The 23,505-nt window shown below is 41.3% G+C and overlaps 1 protein-coding gene across 5 annotated transcripts in view; it reads right to left on the bottom strand.

Annotated features, from left to right (window-relative positions):
• Positions 1-23,505, bottom strand: part of CADPS2 (calcium dependent secretion activator 2) — a 1,072,621-nt gene that overhangs the window by 27,194 nt on the left and 1,021,922 nt on the right. The window lies entirely within an intron of this gene.

Below are 23,505 nucleotides of genomic sequence, written 5' to 3'. Positions count from 1 at the left end.
TTTATTTTTTGCGCTATAAACAAAAAAGGAGCAACAATTTTGAAAAAAAAACACAATATTTTGTTGCTATAATAAATATCCCCATTTTTTTTTTTTAAAAAAGCAAATTTTTTCTCAGTTTAGGCCGATATGTATTCTTCTACATATTTTTGGTAATAAAAATTGCAATAAGTGTATATTGATTGGTTTGCACAAAAGTTACAGCATCTACAAAATAGGGGATAGATTTATAGCATTTTTATTATTTTTTTTTTTTTTTATTAGTAATGGCGGCGTTCTGCGATTTTTATCGGGACTGCGACATTATAGCGGACACATCGGACACTTTTGACACATTTTTGTATAAAAAAAAAGTGTCAAAAGTGTCCGATGTCTCCGCCATAATTTTGCTATAAAAATACACTGATTACTGTAATAATGTCATTGGCAGGGAAGGAGTTAACACTAGGGGACGATCAAGGGGTTAACTGTGTTCCCTGCTACGTGTTTCTAACTGAAGGGGGGAGGGGACTGTCTAGGGGAGATGACAGATTGCAGTTCATATATTTGTATGAACAGACGATCAGTCTCTTCTCCCCTCAGGGAACCGGAAACTGTGTGTTTACACACACAGATCCTGGTTCTCAGTGTGTCACCAGCGATCGTGGGAGCCCATCGGTGATCGTAACCGCTGGGCACTCAGATCGGCTCCGGGGGTGCACAGCGAGCGCGTGCTCGCCCCTAGTGGCCACAGGGCGAAACTACGTTAGATAATGTCATTTCACCCAGCCGTGCCATTCTGCTGCAGTAAAACTGCAGCGGCTGGTCGGCAAGTGGTTAAATATACCTCTACTCAAACTAAAACTCCTAAACCATGTCCTCCTTTCTACTTAAAGCCATTATTTACCAGATGGTACCTTTAGGTACACTGTCCTCTTCAGAAATCTTGGTTATAATGAAGACTCTTATGCAAATTTGCGTATGATGATACGTCACACTCAGGCACCCAGAGCTTTCATGTGGGTGAGTGAGGGTATTGTGCTTGCTTGCACCATTCCCCAAAAGTGTGTGCCCCTTCCAGGCCTAAAAAAGCACTCTGTATAACAGGGGTTCAAACTGGCAGCCCTCCAGCTGTTGTGAAACAACAAGTCCCATCATGCCTCTGCCTGTGTGAGTAATGCTTGTAACTGTCAGTCGTGCAATGACTCATGGGACTTGTAGTTCTGCAGCAGTTTGACACCTGTGCTGTAGAAGGCGTCAGATTACGATATGACACCCAAGATTCGGGCAGGTGCCTAATTTGGCAGCGTTAGTCTGAGTACTAATTCGTTCTAAAGCAAACCTACACTAAGGAAAAATGGAGGCTACCTTTGTTTGCAACTGCTTCAAACAAAAGGCAATGGTCTCGGTGCTTACTGCAGCATTGGTATTGAGCACGTACACAGATCATGATTTCTCACTTCACTCTGACATTTCTGATCAGACAGCCAGGCCCATGCCATTTCCACCCACTGGACCCCACACTACAAACGCTGCTGCAGATACCACATACCAGGGCCAGAAGGGATCTTATCAAAATATGTTAAAAAAAGATCTCTAACTCCAGAGTGTCCTGGAAGTCCTTCAGGCTCTATTAAAGTGGTTCTAAAGCCTCAAGGTTTTTTACATAAATGCATTCTATGCATTAAGGTAAAAAACTTTCTGAGTCACAGACTCGCCCCCCTTCACCCCTTTATACTTACCTGAACCCAATCATGATCCAGCACTGTGTACAAGAGCTGCAGCTCTCCTGGCTTTGTCTCTTCCTCCTTGGGCAGATCAATAGCCTTAGAAGCCATTAGGCTCCTGCTCTTGTCAATCAACCAATCATTTCCAGTGACGAGGGAGTGGGGGGTGGGGCCGACTGCCACTGTCTGTGTCAATGGATGCAGCAGTGGGGCTCAAGAGCGAGCCCGCACAAGTGCCCCATGGGAACAAGTTTCCTATTGGGAGCACCAGCAAGTGAGGAGCCAGGACCACCAGTGGGGGACCCCAGAAGAGGATTCGGGTCACTCTGTGCAATTCTATTGAACAAAGCAGGTAATTATAGATATGTTTGTTATTTAAGAAAAATAAATAAATCCTTTACAACCGCTTTAAGTAGCATCTGTGGCTGCACTTGTAGTGTGGGGTCCAATGGGTGTGAATCTGAACACAGCCTCTATTTATACAGATTGTTTGTTCCCCCTATAGGAGGCTCTTTGTCCACACCCAATCTATTCCCTTCTCAGGAAGAAATTTTAGGAGTGTGAGCCTAACAGTGTGTTTATTCCAGTAAAGAAAATTTGAATTAATCCCAGGTCTTTTTTATGCAAATAAATGACTTATTGAGATGTAGGGTAAGTTATATGATGGACTACCTGTGAGCTTGAAAAGTGGGACTTCTTAACTGATTTATTGTGCCTTGATCCTGGGGAAACATGCACACAAGTGAAAAGAGTTGAGAAATTCACAGAGCGAAAACAGCATTGTATAATATCTGAATTACAGATTTGTTGGTTATTTATATATGTTTTAAAATGCACCTTTTCTACACTAAGCAAAAATGTTTTAACCACTTGCTGACCAGCTGCCCTTGTTATACGGCGGCAGGTTGACTCTCCTGCGTGAATCGCCGTAGCTGTACAGCGCAGTTACAGGCTTGCACCCACTGCAGGAGCCTGCCCGCAGGTCGGGCAGACTCAATGTCTGCCGGTTACCTGCGATCGCCTAGTACAGAGGCAGAACTGGGGTCTGCCTATGTAAACAAGCAGATCCCCGTTCTGACAGGGGACATGACAGATCTACTGTTCCCAGTCATCGGGAACAATGATCTCTGTCATGTCCCTGGCAGCCCATCCCCCTACATTTAGAACACACCTAGGGAACACACTTAACCCCTTGATCACCCCCTAGTGTTAACCTCTGTCCCTGCCAGTGTCATTTTTATAGCACTAATCAATGTAATAATGTCACTGGTCCCCAAAAAGTGTAAAAAGTAAGGTTTGTCTGCCAATGTCACAGTCCCACTAAAAAAAAAAAAAAAATTGCGGATCGCCGCCATTACTAGTAAAAACAATTAAGAAAAATAAAAGTCCCTAAATCTATCCCATAGTTTGTAGACGCAATAACTTTTGCGCGAACCAATCAAAATACACATATTGCGTATTTTTTTAACAAACATATGTAGAAGAATATATATCGGCCTAAACTGAGGAATAAATGTTACATAGTCAGGTTGAAAAAAGACACAAGTCCATTTAGTTCAACCATAAATGTGTTTTTTTTGTATATGTTTTATAGCAAAAAGTAAAAAAAAAAATCTTTAATTCTCCTTGAAATTGTACACAGGTGGACTTGCTATAACAAGTGTAACTTCAGCATACAGTTGCTGACACTAAACTTTATTTAGGTGTTTCACAGCCAAGGATGATACGTGCGTAATCAACAATTTTTTTTTTAACTGGCCACAGCATCAAAAAAGATTTTAACAGGCAATGCCCAATAAACAAATCATACTTTTCCATATAATTTACATTTGCAGTTTTATCTGGCACTGGGATCTCACCACTATATCATTTTGGTGCAGGACCTGCATGTTTAAGGTGTACTACTTTACGTACAATATGAGGTGAGAAGCACTACAAAGATTGTAGAGCTGGGGTGGGGGAGTCAAGTTGCAAACTTTTCATTTTGGGGCTAGATTAAGTGTTATGGTGAAGGTTAAAAGTGAGTAAGTTTGTCAATCTTAAGTGTTAAGGGAGTCAAATGTTAAGGGTGGCTATAGTGTGAGGTGAAAGATTTTTGTTGAGCATCTGAGAGTCATTTTATAGTGTGAGGTGCACTAAAAAAAAAAAAAAAAACTAAAATCTAATTTTAGAGAAAAATTTAGGATACTATTCTCCCCTGCTTTACCATTTCTAGCAACTCCTCCACCAATTGCTTGGGAAAATTCATAGGTAAGAAGTTTTATACCCTCAAAAACTGGTCAAACTAAGCGCCACTAAATGCATATTATCCACTTGCTGCCAAAACACATACCCATTACATCATTTTAATTCAAGTGGTTGTACCAGGGTGATTCCTGCAGCTGCAGGCATCACCCCGGTACCATCTTTTAGAGCAGACAGTCGGCTCTCTTGTAATAGCAATTTAAGCGGCTAACTAGCCACTCGATTGCCATTACAAGAAGAGGGAAGGGACTCTCTCTCTCCGGGATTGCCTTTGACCAGGTCTCCGCTATGGTAATGCAGAAGCGATGACATCACTTTCGAATTTACCCAGATGTCAACTGCGCCATTTTTACAAAAATCTGAAGTATTCAAAAACACTGATCTTGGTGTTTTGAGTGCTTTCAAGGACAAATGAGGGATTTAGGGTCTTATAGACTCCAGATCCTACCATAAAGAGTACCTATCATGTATCTATTGCTGTCACAAAGGAGGTTTACAATCCTTGTGACAGCAATAAAAAGGATAAAATAAACTCCCCTCCAATTTATTCTCTAGGGCCTCTGCTTTGAAAAAAAAAAAATAAGTTTGGGGGTTCAAAGTAATTTTGTAGCATAAAAAAATGATTGTTACATGTAAACAAAAAGTGCCAAAAAAAGCCTCTTCTTTAAGAGGTTATCCTTCTCATGTCAGTGATTAACTCACACAGGAAATAATGTTTTATAAGATTTTGGTGTGCCCTGCTGCTTCTAAATTTGGCAATTTTATCAACCAACAAAGGATGAAAAATGGAAGTACTCATGAAATCATACCCGTTAAACAATTCACAGCAATATATGTTCTGTTATAAATAAATGCTTATATTTTTTTTAATATAATTACAAATGGGTATTTTAATCTAAAAATGTAAAAATACATTGTGTTTACATATATGCAATAAACTAGAAATATTTTCATGTTATGAGAAATATATAATATAGGGACACAGCAAGAAAGGTCTAAAAACAACAGTGATGGTATACATTTTCAAATTGATGTTAAATGTTTCCCAAATTGATGCTAACTTAAAAAAAAGTGTCATACTTTTAACACTCTTATATAATAGACACTTGTGGTAAAGGACAGTATTTATTATGTGGTGACTAGACTGAACAAGCAATGCTTACAATGCTAGGATACTAAACTTACTGTCAGAGGGAACTATTTGTCCCTAGATCTTTTTTTGGAAATCTGACATTCTTTACATAAATTGTATTAATTTATATATTTTAAATGTCATTGCTTCTAACCACTAAATTCTTGAAATCATAACACACACACACACACACACACATATATACACATATATTGTGAGTGCAGATACCACCTTCACTGATTATATATATATATATATATATATAATTATCAAACTCCTAAAAACATGGGAGCATTTTGAAACAGCATTCTAAAAGTAAAGTGGACGCTTCAGCTTACAATAGTTTGCATTAATACAGCTGAAATCTGCACACTAAATCTATTTTTCAATGCAAGATTGCGACAGGTTTTTTATACAAGTAAGTTCATTCAAATTTTTAAATATAGGTATCTACTGGGCCAGCCTTTGGCTGAACATCATGTAGGATGACCCAGTATCCCATGGAATAGATATAATCATCTTCCAAGGGATTTTTCCTCATTTCGTGTCATTTCTTTTCCCTTTTTTAGTGCATTTTTCCATCTCCCCTTTGGGGTAATGTGAAGCTGGTTGCTGTTGGGTTCCTGCAGTTTTGGTGAAGAGTATACTTAGATACATATTTCTCTTGTCACTGGAAGTAGTGCTCTTGCTAGAAAACTCAAATATTGTAAGTGTATATATGAACATCTTCAATTGTATATGCCTGCATGTATACTTTTGGATGCAATTACAGACACGGTCATATGCAATACTTATTTGTTCTTCAATCAAAACTTTTTTTTTTTTGCAGAAGTGGTATTATTCACTGAAGATGATTTGCTTATATCAGCATAGTTTGAAACGTGTTGGATATCCCCACCTACTTCATCTCATTGTAATTCACCGATGAAGGAACAGCAAGTAGATGAGGACTACCACTTTAAGTTTACACCAATTTTTTCATATAATGTTATCCATTCGCTTACTGGGCACTTAAACCCCCCTCCTACCCAGACCAATTTTCAGCGCTGTCACACTTTGAATGACAATTGCGCAGTCATGCTGCACTGTACTCAAACTAATTTTTTATCATTTTTTTCACACAAATGGAGCTTTCTTTTGGTGGTATTTAATCAGCACTGGGGTTTTTATTTTTTGCTAAACAAAAAAAGACAAAAATTTTGGAAAAAAAAAACATGTTTAATAGTTGTTTGTTATACAATTTTGCAAGCGGGTAATTTTTCTCCTTCTTTGATATTCGCTGATGAGGCTGCACTGATGGGCACAGATAAGGCGACACTGATAGGCACAGATAGGTACAGATAAGACAACACTAATGGGCACGGATAAGAAGGCACTGGGTGGCACTGGTGGGTGGCACTGCTAGGCACTGGTATGTGGTACTGGTAGGTGATATTGATAGGTAGCACTGGTGATGACACACTGTGGGTACTGATAGGTGGCACTGTGGGCACTGATGGGTAGCACTGTGGGCACTGATGGGTGGTGCTGGTGGGCACTGGTAGGTGAGGCTAGTAGGCACAGAAGCCTCTCCACGATCGGGACCAATGTCCCTCTCGCAGCTGCCGGCAATGAGCTTTTTTTTTGTCCTCACGCTATCAGCGTGAGAAGAAAAAATAGCCGATTACCTGCTCTGTTTAGGTCACATGATCAGCTGTCATGGGCTGACAGCTGATCATGTGGTAAGGGGTCGGGATTGACCCCTTACGGCCTGCGTGCAGGGGGCACGCAGGCCGCTCAGGCACGGGAGGACGTCCACGGATGCCCTCCCAGCAAATTAAGTCCGCGCTGTAGAGGTCTTTTGGCTATAGCACGGACGGCAAGTGGTTAAATCATCATTGCTGTGATGTTTTGTATTTTCCATTTGGAAATTGTATTCATATCTATTTGCAATAAATATAACTGTTTTATAAACATAGTATCTTTCTTCAATTGCCCATAAAATCCCACTTTCTAAGGTTTATTCTTATACAATAGTGTGCATTAGAACGCGATAACAACTCCTAATGCAAGCTATTGCTGACTTAACAAAATAAAGACTCTAAAGAATGCTGCTATGTTCTTGATGGATTTTATTCCAATGTATACTTTTTTTCTTATTGTGATGTGAGAGTTAAGACTGTAACTCTTGTTAAATCTTGCAGACAGAAAAAAAAAATCTTAGCATAAATAAAGGTGAACAGAGAAAAAAACTTGGTTGAAAATTTAAAAGCCGTCAGCATATCTGAGCAATACTAAGCTTTTCAATTGCTTTTCTACTTTTCTATGTCTTTTAAATGCTTTTCTATGGCAGGGACATTTTTCTTGATTAGTCACAGCTAATTAGTGTTCTGGCTTATACAACTAATCAGAAATGTCAGAGCTGTAAGGCTACATCTCCTTAATCCTTTGATAATAATTTAGCCTCCTGGGAGGGCCTCAAGCTGTGGTAAATAGTGCCTGACAATAAGGCAAAATTAGGTGGGCAGTAGACCATTAGGATAGAAAAATAAGAAGCACTACCAAAACCTGCTGAGCACCAACAGGCTACTAACTATCCTGCCAGATGAGGTGCCTGTTTAAGCTTGGATTGTTAATTAGCAGATTCTACCAGACCTGCCACACATGGCCAGGTGCATCATGCAAAGATGTGTATTTCTGGGATTGTGCCAAATGATAATTCTGTGCAGATATCACATTTCAAGGTTCTTATTGAGAAATGCACATACTTCTCTCTCTGTATTACAAATGATCAAAGGACAGTGAATTTTGTGCAATATATTGACTTGTTGAAGCTCTTTTTAGGAATTAGGCATGCTCAGATTGGATTTCAGGGATCACAATTTGCAAATACTATGAAAAAATAGGCCTTTGGCTGTCCCACCAACAATCATTTGACAAAGCATCTTTGCATTTGACCTGTTCTTCTGGCTTCATAATTTTACTAACAAGAAAAATAGATATGACATTACCTAAATGCCAATTATGCTAAATGACAGGACCACCGCTCTGAAAAATGCCTATACCAGCTAAATCTTTTAGGTTTAAAGGCTAGTCCAATGTGTAAAAAAAAACCTTATTCACTCAACAAAAAGGTCATCAAAAAGAAGTGACTGGAAATGTCTTGTCTAACAAGGGGGAACACAGTAGGGTTTCCACCTCATCCCTTTAAACCCGAACACATATGAACTACACAGGTTCTGAGGCTAATTAAATGCAGATAAGGCACCGAGTTTAATTACCACCTTAATTCAGCCACAGAACCTGTGTAATTAATGTGTGTTCCGGTTTAAAAGGATGAGGTGATCACAGAGGTTATAGTCCAAGTCCAGCCAAAACAATGATTTTCATTTAGGGCTGAGTGAGAAAGGGTCAGAATTTCTGTCAGCTTTTATTTGCCATCTTTGTACATATTGGGAAGATTTTACTTCACTTACTTGATAACTGAATTTCTTATGTTTCAGTGAATGCAATGGATGTGAGAGGAAATCTCCCCAATTTCTATAAAAACAGCATTAAAACCCAACTCTTCCCCACTCTGTCACTTCCTGTTGTGTCACCAGGCCAGGAAGTAAGAGCACAGAAGGGTCATAACCTTTGTTGCTATGTGCTCCTATTGAGATGTCTTTAATTCCTGTTGTGTCACTTGGACCATTCCCTTGTTTTGGCTGGAGTTCCACTAGTCATGTCAAGAAACTTTAAAATGTGTCACTTTGGTACATGTCAGGCAGAAACTATTAACTAGCAACACATACACTAAATATTTACAGCACTGTGCAAATGTTTTAGGTAGGTGTGAAGAAATGCTGTAAAGGAAGTAAAAATGTTATCAAAATTAAATCCATATTTGGTGCGACTACCCTTTGGCTTCAAACCTGCATCAATTCTTACATTTACACAAAGTCAGGGATTTTGTAGGATTAGAGTCAGGTATATGATTAACCAATTATACCAAGCAGATGCCAATGATCATCAATTTCATATGTAGGTTGAAACACTGTCATTAAGTAAAACTGAAACCGCTTTGTAGGAGGCTTAAAACTGGAACAGCTGAATTCTATTCACACCTTTCGTCACCGATGACTGATCCCTATACCAGCCCGCTACCAGTATCATGTAATCGTTGTGACCAATCACAGCAAATCACATGACAATTGTAAACAATGGATGGCTTCCTTTCATACAATTGTGTTACTAGCTGTGATTTGTCACAGTGATCACATAGTACAAACAGGGCCAATCACAGCCCATCTGTATCATGTGAATAGCTTTGGCCAATCAAAGCTAATCGCAACAAGACACTGAATGAATCAGTTTAACTTGGTAAAAATGGTTGCATTTACCAATGAAATTCATTGATATAAGCAATCATAATGTGTAAAATAAATCCTGATCATTTCACCAGAGTAGTACTGTGTTACTATGGTAACAATGTATTCCTCTGGTCAGAGTGTGTTAAAAAAAAAAAAAACATAAAAAAGAAAGAAAAAAAAGTAAGAAAAAAAATCATTACATACACGTATGAGTGCTGCCAGCATTGCTGCAGAGGTTGAAGGGGTGGAGGGTCAGGCTGTCAGTGCTCAGACCATACGCCGCACACTGCATCAAATCGGTCTGCATGGCTGTTGTCCCAAAAGGAAGCCTCTTCTAAAGATGATGCACAAGAAAGCCCGCAAACAGTTTGCTGAAGACAAGCAGACTAAGGACATGGATTACTGGAACCATGTCCTGTGGTCTGATGAGACCAAGATAAACGTATTTGGTTCAGATGGTGTCAAGTGTGTGTGGCGGTAACCAGGTGAGGAGTACAAAGACAAGTTTGTCTTGCCTACAGTCAAGCATGGAGGTGGGAGTGTCATGGTCTGGGGTTGCATGAGTGCTGCCAGCACTCAGGAGCTACAGTTTATTAAGGGAACCATGAATGCCAACATGTACTGTGACATACTGAAGCAGACCATGATCCCCTTCCTTCAGAGACTGGGCCACAGGGCAGTATTCCAACACGATAACCACCCCAAACACACCCCCAAGACGACCACTGCTTTTCTAAAGAAGCTGAGGGTAAAGGTGATGGACTGGCAGGTCTCCAGACCTAAACCCTATTGAGCATCTGTAGGGCATCCTCAAACGGAAGTGATGTTGTCATGGAGGAGTGGAAGAGGACTCCAGTGGCAAGAAGGCATTAAAAGGCTCCTGGGGGGGTCCTGATGTTTGATAAAATTAGTATCGGCAACACAAGGGGTACCGACTCACCGGCAGGGTCCAGTGGTGCCACTCACTCCCTTCAACTCCTGAACACAAATTAGTCTGGCGCAGAGATTTGTGGAAGAACCCGTAGGAGTTATCAATGGAGGAAGGGAATAAGGTAACTGCAATCTCAACCTCAATTTAATTACCTTTATTAACCACTTCAATACCAGGCACTTTCCCCCCTTCCTGCCCAAGCTAAATTCTCAGCTTCTCAGCTTGGGTGCAGTTATGTTACACTGTACCCAAACAAAATTTTTATCATTTTGTTACCACCAAAAGAAAGTTCTATTTGTGGGATTTGATCACCTCTGGGTTTTTTATTTTTTGCTAAACAAATAAAAAAAGACATTTTGAAAAAAAAAAAAAATGATTTTCTTTGTTTCTGTTATAAAATTTTGTAAATAAGTACGTTTTCCCCTTCAATGATGAGGCTGCACTGACAGGCACAGATAAGGCGGTACTGATGGGCACTGATATGCGACACTGATATGCAGCATTGATGGGCACTCATACATGGCACTGATAGGTGACACTGATGGGCACTGAAAGGCTGCACTGATGAGTACTTATGAGTGGCACTGATAGGCGACACTGATGGGCACCGATAGGTGGCACTGATGGGCATCACCGATAAGGAGACACTGGCAGGCATTAGTGATGGGCACAGATTGGCACCATTTGTGGGCACAGATTGGCATCCCTGGTGGCCATGGGTGGCATACCTGGTGGTCATCAGTGGTGGCCATCCCTGGTGGTCCTGGATCAGAGTTGCAGTGTGTCAGCCTGACACGCCAAAACAACGATCGGCGCTCTGGGCGCCCCATCATCCTGATCGAGTCATATGATGTCCGGTCAGGATAACAGAACCACTTTGCTGATGTCTTATTGCTATATGGCGGGCGGCAAGTGGTTAAATAATACATTTCACAAATCACGAATTTACAGACTACACAGAAGTTTAAAAAGTTAAGAGACACCCTTTCCACTTAAAAGCACACATACCCCAGGTTCACTCACACTCTGTCAATAACAAATAGCAATCATTTGGGGTGAAATTGCAGGAAGCCACGTTTGTGTCAGCCTTTATTGGGCTATACACAGACAGTGTGGACATCTGCACGCACCATTTACCTATGGCCATCTCTGTAGCGGCTGTGATTGTACTTGATAAATTATAGTTATGTGTCTCCCTTTCCTCTAGATAGGCTAGCTTGGGGGTTTGGTAGCACAGTTAGTCCGCAATCTATGATTGCTAGGTTGCAAACAGGTGATGTTCCAGATGCCTGGATGGAATATGATCCCCCACAGTGTCCCCTCTATGGGAGAGTAGAGCTATGGTATGTACAGTAAGTCCCAGTGGGAGATGTCAGTGTGCCGTGCTTACTCACACTTCCTGATGGAGGGGTGGGGGAGAGGGGAAAGGCCCCCCCTTATTCCAGAGCCAGTCCCAGTTGCCCAACAGGATGTCCAAGCGGTGATGGAATGCTCGCAGTGAAATGCAGAGTGGTCACCTTATTCTCTCTGCCGTATGAAGAGGTATCCAGGCAGAGGGATCGCACGTCTTGAGGAGCCTCGCTCTCTGGTGTAAGAGCCTCTGCTTCTGCTGGTGTGGCTGCAAATCAAGGGGATAGCTTCAGCCAGACTGTGTGATTCTCAGTGGGTTCAGAGCAATCCGGATGTGGGGATGTCTGCTGGCCAGGCAGGCTCAGCAGCAGGGCTCCTCTCGGTCTCAGCCTGATGGAACATGCTGATGGCTGGCAACATTGGGCACTGATGAATCACAGGGGGACAACAGGTCTCTGTTTGAACAGTAGTGTGTGCAGCTGGATGGACTGACACGTTTCATCCACTAGGCATGGACTTCAGAGTGGCGTGCCCGTGTAAATCCAAGCCTTTTAAGCATTTGAAATATTTCCTAATTGGAAATTTGCAGGGGGGGGGGGGGGGGAGGATGGGGGGCAGGCCTCATCCTTGTACTTAGGGCATTTTTGCACTCAAACTACCCAGCAGGAGAGCAGATTTTAATACCGTTCTCCTCCAGAGAGAAAAAGAATGGATATATCGTTTAGAACAATGACCAAAGGGTTGAACAATGAAATGAATCTCCAGGTGTTTCTAACACCTTAAGATATATTTAAACAGTATCCCTTGCCTCATTAACCTCTACAGTCCTGCATGGAATGTGTGCGATCAGCTGAGTGGAAGCTACCCAATATAGGAAGATGTGTCAACAATCTTAAGATTCAAAAATGGAAAGGTCAGCAAGTAAAATAATAGTTGTAAACATTACTAATGTACTAATGTGTTGCATGTGCTTTATTTGAATACTGTGAATTACATTATATTAACCACCCACAAGATGGCGGTATGCTGCCCACACTCAATGCACACTGAATGGGAACCTCTTCTTTAGGGGTTAATCACCCAAGTACAAGGATGAGGCGTGCCTCCTACAGATTTCCAATTAGGAAATATTTCCAGTGCTTAAAGGGCACGCCACTCTAAGGAAGTCCACGCCACCTAGTGGATGAAACGCGTCAGTGCATCCAGCTGCACACACTTCCGTTCCCACAGACACCTGTCATCCCCCTGTGATCCATCTGTGCTCGACACAGAGGAGCCACACTTCTGAGCCTGCCTGGCCCGCAGACATCCCCACATTCGTATTGCTCTGAACCCACTGAGAATCACAGTCTGGCTGAAGCTATCCCCTTGATTGGTGGCCGCACCAGCGGGTGCAGAGGCTCTTACACCAGAGATCAAGGCTCCTCAAGACCCACAAATCTTCTGCCTGGATACCTCCCCATACGGCAGAGAGGTGGTGAAGTGACCGCTCTGCAGTTCACTGCGACCATTCCATCACCACTTGGACACGCTGTTGGGCAACTGGAACTGGCTCTGGAATAAGGGGGGATAACCTTTCCCCTCCATCAGGAACTGTAAGTACGGCACACTGACGTCCCCTACCGGGACTTATTGTACATACCATAGTGCTACTCTCCTTAGAGGGGACACTGTGGGGGATCATATTCCATCCAGGCATCTGGAACATCACCTGTTTGCAACCTAGCAATCATAGATTGTGGACTGTGTTAGACCCCCCAGCTAGCCTATCCAGAGGAAAGGGAGACACATAACTATAATTTATCAAGTGCAATCACAGCCGCTACAGAGATGTTCATAGGTAAATGGTGTATGCAGATGTCCACACTGTCTGTGTATAGCCCACTAAAAGCTGACACCAATGTGGTTTCCTGCAATTTCACCCTACCTTACCTCCCATTGCAAGCAAATGGTTGTTATTTGTTATTGACAGAGTGTGAGTGAACCCGGGGTATGTGTGCTTTTAAGTGGCAACGCTGTCTCTTAACTTTTTAATTTTCTGTGTAGCCTGTGAATTCGTGATTTGTGAAACGTATCATTTAATAAATGTGATCCAAGTGAGGCTGAGACTGCGGTTGCCTTATTCCCAGGACTCCAGTAGCAACCTGTGAAGCTCTGGTGACCTTCATGCCCAAGAGGTGGCCACACAAAATAATGACCAATTGGGCCCAATTTGGGCATTTTCACTCACTGTTGTTGCCAGTGGTTTAGACATTAATGGCTGTGTATTGAATTATTTTGAGGGGACAGCAAATCTACACTGTTATACAAGCTGTACATTCACTACTTTACATTGTAGTAAAGTGTCATTTCTTCAGAGTTGTCACATGAAAAGATAATAAAATATTTACAAAAATGTGAGGGGTGTACCCACTTTTGTGGGATACTGTAGTTTGCGGACTCTATAACTGTCCTACAGACAAAATAATAAACACTGATTTGGGTTATTTTCACCAAGGAAATGTAACAGAATATATTTTGACCTAAATGTATGAAGAAAGGTTTTTTTTTTGCAACATTTTATAACAGAAACTAGAAAAACAAATGTTTCCAAAATTTTCATTTTTTGCTCATATTTTCTTTTTTTCCCCATGTATTTAGCTAAAACAAAAAAAAAACAAACAAAAGACAACACAGTGGTGATTAAATACCACCAAAAGAAAGCTCTATTTGTGTGACAAAAAAATGATAATTTCTTACGGGTACAGTGTTGCATGACCGCGCAATTGTCAAAGTGTGACAGCGCTGAAAGCTGAAGATTGGTCTAGGCAGGAAGGGGGTAAAAGTGGCCGGTATTGAAGTGGTTATGGTGAGGTTGTGGGACACAGTTTCACGTCACAGGTCATACACCATGGCAAGACTGAGCACAGCAACAAGACAAGGTAGTTATATATTAGCAAGGTCTCTCCCAGGCAAAGATTTCAAAGCAGACTGGGGTTTCAAGATGTGCTGTTCAAGCTCTTTTGAAGCAGCCAAGGAAACTTAGCACAGCAGATGAAAGACAATCATTACTTCCCTTTGACATCGGAAGATGTCCAGCAGTGCCATCAGCACAGAACTGGCGGAAACCAATGGAACCCAGGTACACCCATCTTCTACTGTCCAGAAAAGTCTGAACAGAAGTGGTTTTCATAGAAGAATTGTGGTCATAAAGTCATACCTCTAACAAGGAAACAAGGCTAAGCAACTCAACTATGCACAAAAACATAACAACTGGGGTGCAGAAAATGGCAGCAGGTGCTCTGGAATGATGAATCAAAATTTGAAATATTTGGCTGTAGCAGAATACTTGATTTGATTGTAGCCGTATTAGTGCAATTGTGACAGAGAAAATTGAGTACTGTCCGTGATACTTTTTTTATTTGCACTAACATACAATTTTTCAGGACAAGCTTTCGGGGTATGTCCCCTTCTTCAAGGTCCAAGCAGTACTGATTCACAAATTTTTAAGCAGAATGTTAAAGAAGAAAAAAAAAAAAAAAAAAAAAAAGAGAAAACCAAACACATACAAATCAATGGTAATAAAGATAGCAGCAAAGTTAGTGAGATAAGACAGAGGGAGAGCAAGGGGGGGATGCAAGGGGGGATGCTAGTCACAGAGCGGTCGTAAAACTTTAGCATAATGTGTAAGGAAGCCAATATCTAAATTCAGGCCATTATTCTTCGTGTCAAAAAGAAGTATCATTCTTAGTTCAAACGTTTTCCTTTCCTGGATAGTTCTGAAATTCCCTTTAAGAACTAAGACATTGAGGTCTTCTATAGTGTGGTCCGATTGTGAGAAATGATGTCCCACAGGTGTGCATAAACTGTCTTCTTTATGTTCTTTGATGGTATGTCTGTGCAAATTCATCCTCGCTTGCAACTTCTGTCCTGTTTCACCAACATAAGATCCTTTGCTGCACCTTTTGCATTGGATGAGGTACACAACATTACTTGAGGTACAGCTGTAAGATCCCATGATATTGAAGGTCCCATTAGTGTGTGTAACACTTTTGGATAGATTTATCTGGTTGCATAGTTTGCAGCGTTTTTTATTGCAGGGTTTGCTACCATTGTTTGTGACTTCATAATCAGAGTGAAGTTTCCTGCTGATTAGTTTGTGTCTGAGGTTGGGTGGTTGTCTGAAAGCCAATAATGGGGGTTGTTGGAATATTCCTTTCAGAGTTTCATCCTCTGTTATAATGGGTTGTAAATCTTTGATTATCTTTTTGATCCCCTCAAGTGCTGGGTTGTATGTGGTGACTAGAGGTACTCGGTTATTTGTTTTTTTCTCTGTGTATTGGAGGAGATTTTCTCTTCGGGTTTTCAAGGCTGTGTTTATGCTGTTGTTGATGGTTTTGTCTTTGTAACCTTTCTTATGGAAGGAGTCTGCCAGTATTCTGAGATGGAAAAAGAACAGCAACTTCACACCTCCACAAGGACGCAACCCCAAACTGGATACCTATATTGACAGCTTCAGGCTGCGAGTTACATCCCTGATATCCACCCAGCAAAAGAAAATATTATACAACCTTTCACCACTGGAGCGAAGAGCTGTACATGATCTGCGCAATAATCAGGCCATAACCATCAAACCAGCAGATAAAGGGGGAGCAGTCGTTGTGATGGATACAGACAAATATATACAAGAGGGCCAGAGGCAGCTGGCAAATACTACTTACTACAAAAAACTGGATTATAATCCGACCCAGGATTTTACTCAGCAATTAAAAAGTCTCATTGCGACAATACCAAGCCACCTACATTCAGAACTCATCAATGCAATTCCGGATAATCCAGAAATTGGAGACTTCTACATGCTGCCCAAGATCCACAAGCCAGGAAATCCAGGCAGACCCATTATAACAGGTATGAATACACTTACCGAACATATCTCAGGCCTTGTAGAAAACATGTTAAAACCTTTAGTCATGAACACTGCAAGTTTCCTGCAAGACACCACTGATTTTCTGAACAAGCTTTACAATATACAACAATTACCACCTAATACACTTCTAGTCACTATGGATGTAGAATCTCTCTACAGTAACATCCCTCACAAGGATGGGTTGGCGGCATGTTACAGATTCTTATCATCCTCACCAGACCACAAATACACTGCTGAGGATGTGACACGGCTCATTGAATTCATTCTTACACACAACTACTTCACTTTCAATAATGACATCTATCTCCAGTGTATGGGTACTGCTATGGGAAGCAAAATGGCACCCCAATATGCAAATTTATTCATGGCTGACCTGGAGGACAAATTTCTGAACAGCATACAACAAAAGCCATACAGATATTATCGCTATATTGATGATATATTCATGATATGGACTGATGGTGAAGAAAATCTAAACCAATTCTTCTCATTGATCAACACTTTTCACCCATCTATCAAACTAAAAATGGACTATTCGAACACACATGTCAACTTCCTGGACACTACAGTATACATCAGGAATGACAAGCTACACACGTCGATATACAGAAAACCGACTGACCGATGCAGCTATCTTCATAGTTCCAGTTTTCACCCCCAACACACCAAACGGGCCATCATACACAGCCAGGCCATCAGATACCACCGAATTTGTTCAGACCCAGAAGACAGAGATAAACATCTCAGAATACTGGCAGACTCCTTCCATAAGAAAGGTTACAAAGACAAAACCATCAACAACAGCATAAACACAGCCTTGAAAACCCGAAGAGAAAATCTCCTCCAATACACAGAGAAAAAAACAAATAACCGAGTACCTCTAGTCACCACATACAACCCAGCACTTGAAGGGATCAAAAAGATAATCAAAGATTTACAACCCATTATAACAGAGGATGAAACTCTGAAAGGAATATTCCAACAACCCCCATTATTGGCTTTCAGACAACCACCCAACCTCAGACACAAACTAATCAGCAGGAAACTTCACTCTGATTATGAAGTCACAAACAATGGTAGCAAACCCTGCAATAAAAAACGCTGCAAACTATGCAACCAGATACATTTATCCAAAAGTGTTACACACACTAATGGGACCTTCAATATCATGGGATTTTACAGCTGTACCTCAAGTAATGTTGTGTACCTCATCCAATGCAAAAGGTGCAGCAAAGGATCTTATGTTGGTGAAACAGGACAGAAGTTGCAAGCGAGGATGAATTTGCACAGACATACCATCAAAGAACATAAAGAAGACAGTTTATGCACACCTGTGGGACATCATTTCTCACAATCGGACCACACTATAGAAGACCTCAATGTCTTAGTTCTTAAAGGGAATTTCATAACTATCCAGGAAAGGAAAACGTTTGAACTAAGAATGATACTTCTTTTTGACACGAAGAATAATGGCCTGAATTTAGATATTGGCTTCCTTACACATTATGCTAAAGTTTTACGACCGCTCTGTGACTAGCATCCCCCCTTGCATCCCCCCCTTGCTCTCCCTCTGTCTTATCTCACTAACTCTGCTGCTATCTTTATTACCATTGATTTGTATGTGTTTGGTTTTCTCTTTTTTTTTTTTTTTTTTCTTCTTTAACATTCTGCTTAAAAATTTGTGAATCAGTACTGCTTGGACCTTGAAGAAGGGGACATACCCCGAAAGCTTGTCCTGAAAAATTGTATGTTAGTGCAAATAAAAAAAGTATCACGGACAGTACTCAATTTTCGTTGTAGCAGAATGAAATTTTTTTGCCGAAGGGCTGGCGAGCGGTACAATAATGTGTGTCTGCAAGCAACAGTCTAGCATGCTGAGGTTCCTTGCAGGTTTGAGGCTGCATTTCTGCAAATGAAGTCAGAGATCTGATCAGGATCAATAGTGTCCTCAATGCTGAGAAATACAGGCAGATATGTATCCATCACGCCATACCATCAAGGAGGCATGGGATTGGCCCCAAATTTATTATACAGCAGAACAAACCCAAACATAGAGCCAATGTCATTATCTTCAGCATAAAGAACAAGGACTTCTGGAAGTGATAGCCCACAAAGAGCCATGATCTCAACATCGAGTCTGTCTGGGATTATATAAAGAGACAGAAGGATTACAGGCAGCCTACATCCACAGAACAACTGTGGTTTGTTCTCCAAGATGTTTGGAACAACCTACCTTCTGAGTTCCTTCAAAAACTGTGTGCAAGTGTACCTAGAATGGTTGATGGTGTTTTGAAGGCAAAGGGTGGTCACTCCAAATACTGATTTGATTTTCTCTTCTGTTTATTTTTTCAATTAACAAAATGGAAAGTAAATGAGCTATTAACACTTCTATATCTGAAAGCATTCTTAATTTACAGCATTTTTTTCACACTTGCCTAAAACGTTTGCACAGTAGTATACATTGAAGTAGTACAGTGGAACCTTGGATTACGACCATAATCCGTTCCAGGGGAATGCTTGTAATCCAAAGCACTCGCATATCAAAGCGAGTTTCCCCATAGATGTCAATGGAAACGAAGACAATTTGTTCCACATTGACGTCTATTGCATGCAATACCACATGTGGCCAGAAGTTTGGGGGGCCGGAGAGACTCGGAAATACTCGGAGACCGCTCGGATGCACTCAGAAATCCTTGGAAAGGCTCGGAGACACTCGGAATCTGAGTATTTCCAAACAGGTCCGAATGGCTCCGGGTGTCACCGGTGCCCCCGCACCTCTGGCCAAATGTGGTACTGTACACCGCAGAGGCTTAAATCCTGCTCATTTTGCGAGACACTTTCACAGAGTCAGGATTTAAAAAAAAAAAATAGCTCGTATTGCGAAACACTCGTTAACCGTGTTACCCGCAATCCAAGGTTCCACTGTACTTTAACTTTTTAACAAGCAGGAAGGTGTATAACTGAGGTTTGAGGTTGTGGCAAGTAAATAGTTACCAAATATGTCAAGCCTTAAAATTGTGTGTACTTGTGAAATGGCAACAAACTTTGGTATCCAAAATGTTTAATAGGCGATGCTTAAAAGCTCTTAAAGGTTATCAGCTAGAATTACCATGAATAATAACCCTAGAATTATTGCATGTACATTGATATACAGTGAGGGAAAAAAGTATTTGATCCCCTGCTGATTTTGTACGTTTGCCCACTGACAAAAAAAGATCAGTCTATAATTTTAAATGCAGGTTTATTTTAATGCCGCGTACAGATGATCGGAATTTCCGACAACCAAACCGTGGATTTATTTCCAACAGATGTTGGCTGAAACTTGTCTTGCATACACACGGTCGCAAAAATGTTTTTTGAAATTCCGATCGGCTAGAACGCGATGACGTACAACACGTATGACGGGACTAGAAAAAAAGAAGTTCAATAGCCAGTGTGCCACCCTTTGGGCTCCTTCTGCTAATATCGTTTTGTTGTCGGAATGTCCGATCAATGTCCGACCCTGTGTATGGGGCATTAGACACATTATTTATGCATTCAGCTCTCAATGAAGTGGAGAGGGTTACCTGTCCAAAACATCTCCCCACCCCCCCCCCTAAAATTTTGAAATGGGCCATCAGAGGGGGTGAGGAATCTGATAAGTGGACCTTATATTTATATGGACCTTTAAATACTCTTTAAAATAAATGTTTTATACTTATGTTGGCAGAGAATGTTTGTGTCTAATCTGCTTGCAATGTTATGTGCAAAAATACTATTTTTTTTCTTGTTTCACCCCACAGTTTCCTTCAATGCCACAGGAATGGCAGACTGTGGCTTCCCAATTTGCTCAGCGGTGGGAGTTTCCCAACTGCGGAAGGGCAATTGATGGGAATCACGTCCACATCTTGCCACCCTCCCAGCATTTGGGCTGGGTGATCACCTGATGCAGCTGTTCCCGATGAGGACCCTCACCCCGGACCAGAGGGTTTTTAACTACCGGCTGGCCAGAGCCAGAAGAGTGGTGGAGAATGCTTTCGGGATAATGGCCAGCCGCTTCTGCCTGTTCCTGACGCCAATCAACATGGCGGAATATAAACTAAACCATATAATACTTGCATGCTGCATTCTACACAACTTTCTCAGGAAAAATGCTACAAACTATGTGGCCTCAGTTGGGCCTGAGGCCGGATTTCTAGAACAAACAACAACCCTGATGGCGCTCGAAGCTGGCCGTCCTGGCTTGCCCCCCCCCAAAGTGCCAGCAAGGTCCGTCAAAAATATATGGAATACTTTGCGGGTAGGGGGGCCATTGATATGCCAGCAAATGTTTGATAAACCTTTTTAAAATAAAATTTTTGGTTAAAATGAAAGAATATTTCATTTGCTTTACTGCTTGTGTTTCTTTTAGCTGTCTCCTAGGTTCTCCAATGGGCTTTTCTTTTTTGCCATTTTCTTCAATAGTGCAAACGTAATTTAGTTGATACATGAGGTGACAATCCCTTCTTCAGCTATTATGTTGTGGGTCTGCTACACACACACACAATGTTTTTGTTGTTAATGTATGTAATGCATTAATGATAAAAAAATACATCCTTTTCAGCACCATGAAGTAATTGTTTTGAGTCCCCAAACTGGCCTGAGTGGGGCAAATTTTAGAGCACTGTGTGGGTTATTTATTAAAGGCAAATCCACTTTGCGCTACAAGTGCACTTGAAAGTGCACTGAAACAGCACTGAAAGTGCACTTGTAGTGCAAAGTGGATTTGCCTCTAGTAAATAACCCCCATTGTCACTGTAAACACCAAATTACTCCAAAAACTGGTATTGAGTATTGAAAGAAGAAGCCACACTTTGTTGAGTAGAAAACATTTTACTCAAAGCACATTCACATGTGCGTAAGAAAAGGGTTTTTGAACAAACCAACATATTTGTTGTATAGTATTTTTAGGTTTGACAATACACATAGCCTTTTTTTGGGTTAAACAGACATGTTTAAACCATAAAGATACACAACTCAGGAACTTACAAAGTTCAACTTTGACAAAGTGAAGGCAATATCAGACATTAGTATGTCCAAACTGTGTTGATATTGCATTCATCAGCCTTCATCAGATGGGGTGATGTCACCCCTCTAAATGCCACATTTTGACGATGCACACAAATTGGGAGTCAAAATGTGGATTTCCCTCCTGATCCCATGCCTAATGTCAACATGTGCTAGCTCCCATCATGAGGTATCAATGGACGTGTTTTGGGGGTGCAACCCCTTCCTCTCATCTACTTTAGTGGGAGGAAGGGGTTGTACCCCCAAAACACGTACCTTGATATCCTGTGATGGTAGATAACACATGTTGACACACTGTGTGCATCTTCAAAATTTGGCTTTCTAAAAAATATTTAAAATGTGCGAAAATAATAAAAATACAAACTAGAAGAATTTAGGGGTGTTTTAGATTCTGCCTAAAACATCAATGATGTTTTTGAGTCTTTTTTCCACATCACTGATGTCTTCCTTGATCTTCTGTAAATCACAATTGCACACCATGACCTCCCCGATGAGGACGCGTGCACTTGCGATTCATCTTCCACAACATCCACATCACCTAAAATAAAAAAAAACGCACCATGTATTATAAATATGCAGGCATACATCTATTACCTGAAGCTGTGGTCTCAGACACTCACCTGTTGTGGTCACTATTTCGCCCACTTCATAAACCTCTCCTTCCTCCACATCTTCAGGTTGTGGTGTTGTGAGTTCCCATTCTTTCAGAGGTTGGGGGTCCCTGGTGACCTCAGACGTCCCAAGTCTTTTCTCCCCTATGTGAATTAAAAAATAGGTATACTTAGCCCACAGATATTTGAGGCCAGAAATAGGTATATGAAACATTGCTTGAAGTGTCATACAATTGTCTGTTTTGGCAGAGTTCCAAGCTGAAAACATGTTTTTTTTGCCTTTAGAAAGCTGGAATACTTACCCTTTTTGTGCAAGTGTCACACATGGAGACACCCCTAGTATCCCCTGCAGCACCTGCATGGGACACCCTAAAAGGTTTGTTCTGGTGTCCCACACTCGTGCTCCTGCGTCTAGATGTGACAGCTGCTGAGCGTCCCCTCCTTACACTGAATCAAGTTTGCATTTCATTCTAGTTACAAACCCATCTAGACAACAATGTAATAAACTTCTTTGAATACAAATATGCATGAACAAATGTAGTTAACCTGCATCTGCCAACAACATCGTATTAGTGGGCGAACAAACGATGTTTACTACGAACGATTACTGTGCCCACGAACCTGAAACTTGCCATTTTAAACTATACAACAGTAAAGAAAAGCACATGGAGCAGCACAAACGTAATAATAATAATAATAGGAACACACAACAAAATACTTACTTTTTTGCAGCACTCTCTTGATTCTTTGTACTGATCCTGCTCCCTCAATTTGAGGTCTGACCATCGTTTCCTCAGTTGATACTTGGATCGCCATACCCCAAAATTCTTCTGCAGACTTTTCACAACTTTAGCCATGATCTTGGCCTTTCTCACATTTGGGTTTGGGTAAGGTCCATGCTTTCCATCATAGTCTGCCCTCTTCAAGATGTCCACCATCTCTACAAAGGACATATTTGAGGCCTTAAATCTCCTGGATCGGGACATTTGTCGCTTCGGCTTTCGTCGCCCTCCTCGTTGCTGCTCTCCTCTGCATGCACTTGCATTGTCTGCGCCATGTGCTCTCCCACTGCGCCGAAAGAGAAGGGGCGGGGAATAGACTAGAAAGAAGGTCAGGGGCAGGCGGAGTTTCACGCATGCGCAGTGTATATAAAGCGTAACACGCGTGCGTCGTAGTACGATCTGTGAGCGGTGGACGGAGTAGCGCAAGTGCCGATCGTGATAATGAAGGTACAATTTGAACTTGGGG

Source organism: Aquarana catesbeiana, linkage group LG03, assembly GCF_042186555.1.
Source record: "Aquarana catesbeiana isolate 2022-GZ linkage group LG03, ASM4218655v1, whole genome shotgun sequence".
Lineage (NCBI taxonomy): Eukaryota > Metazoa > Chordata > Amphibia > Anura > Ranidae > Aquarana > Aquarana catesbeiana.
Note: the sequence above shows the minus strand (reverse complement) of the source record. Positions and strands in the feature narration are given on the sequence as shown.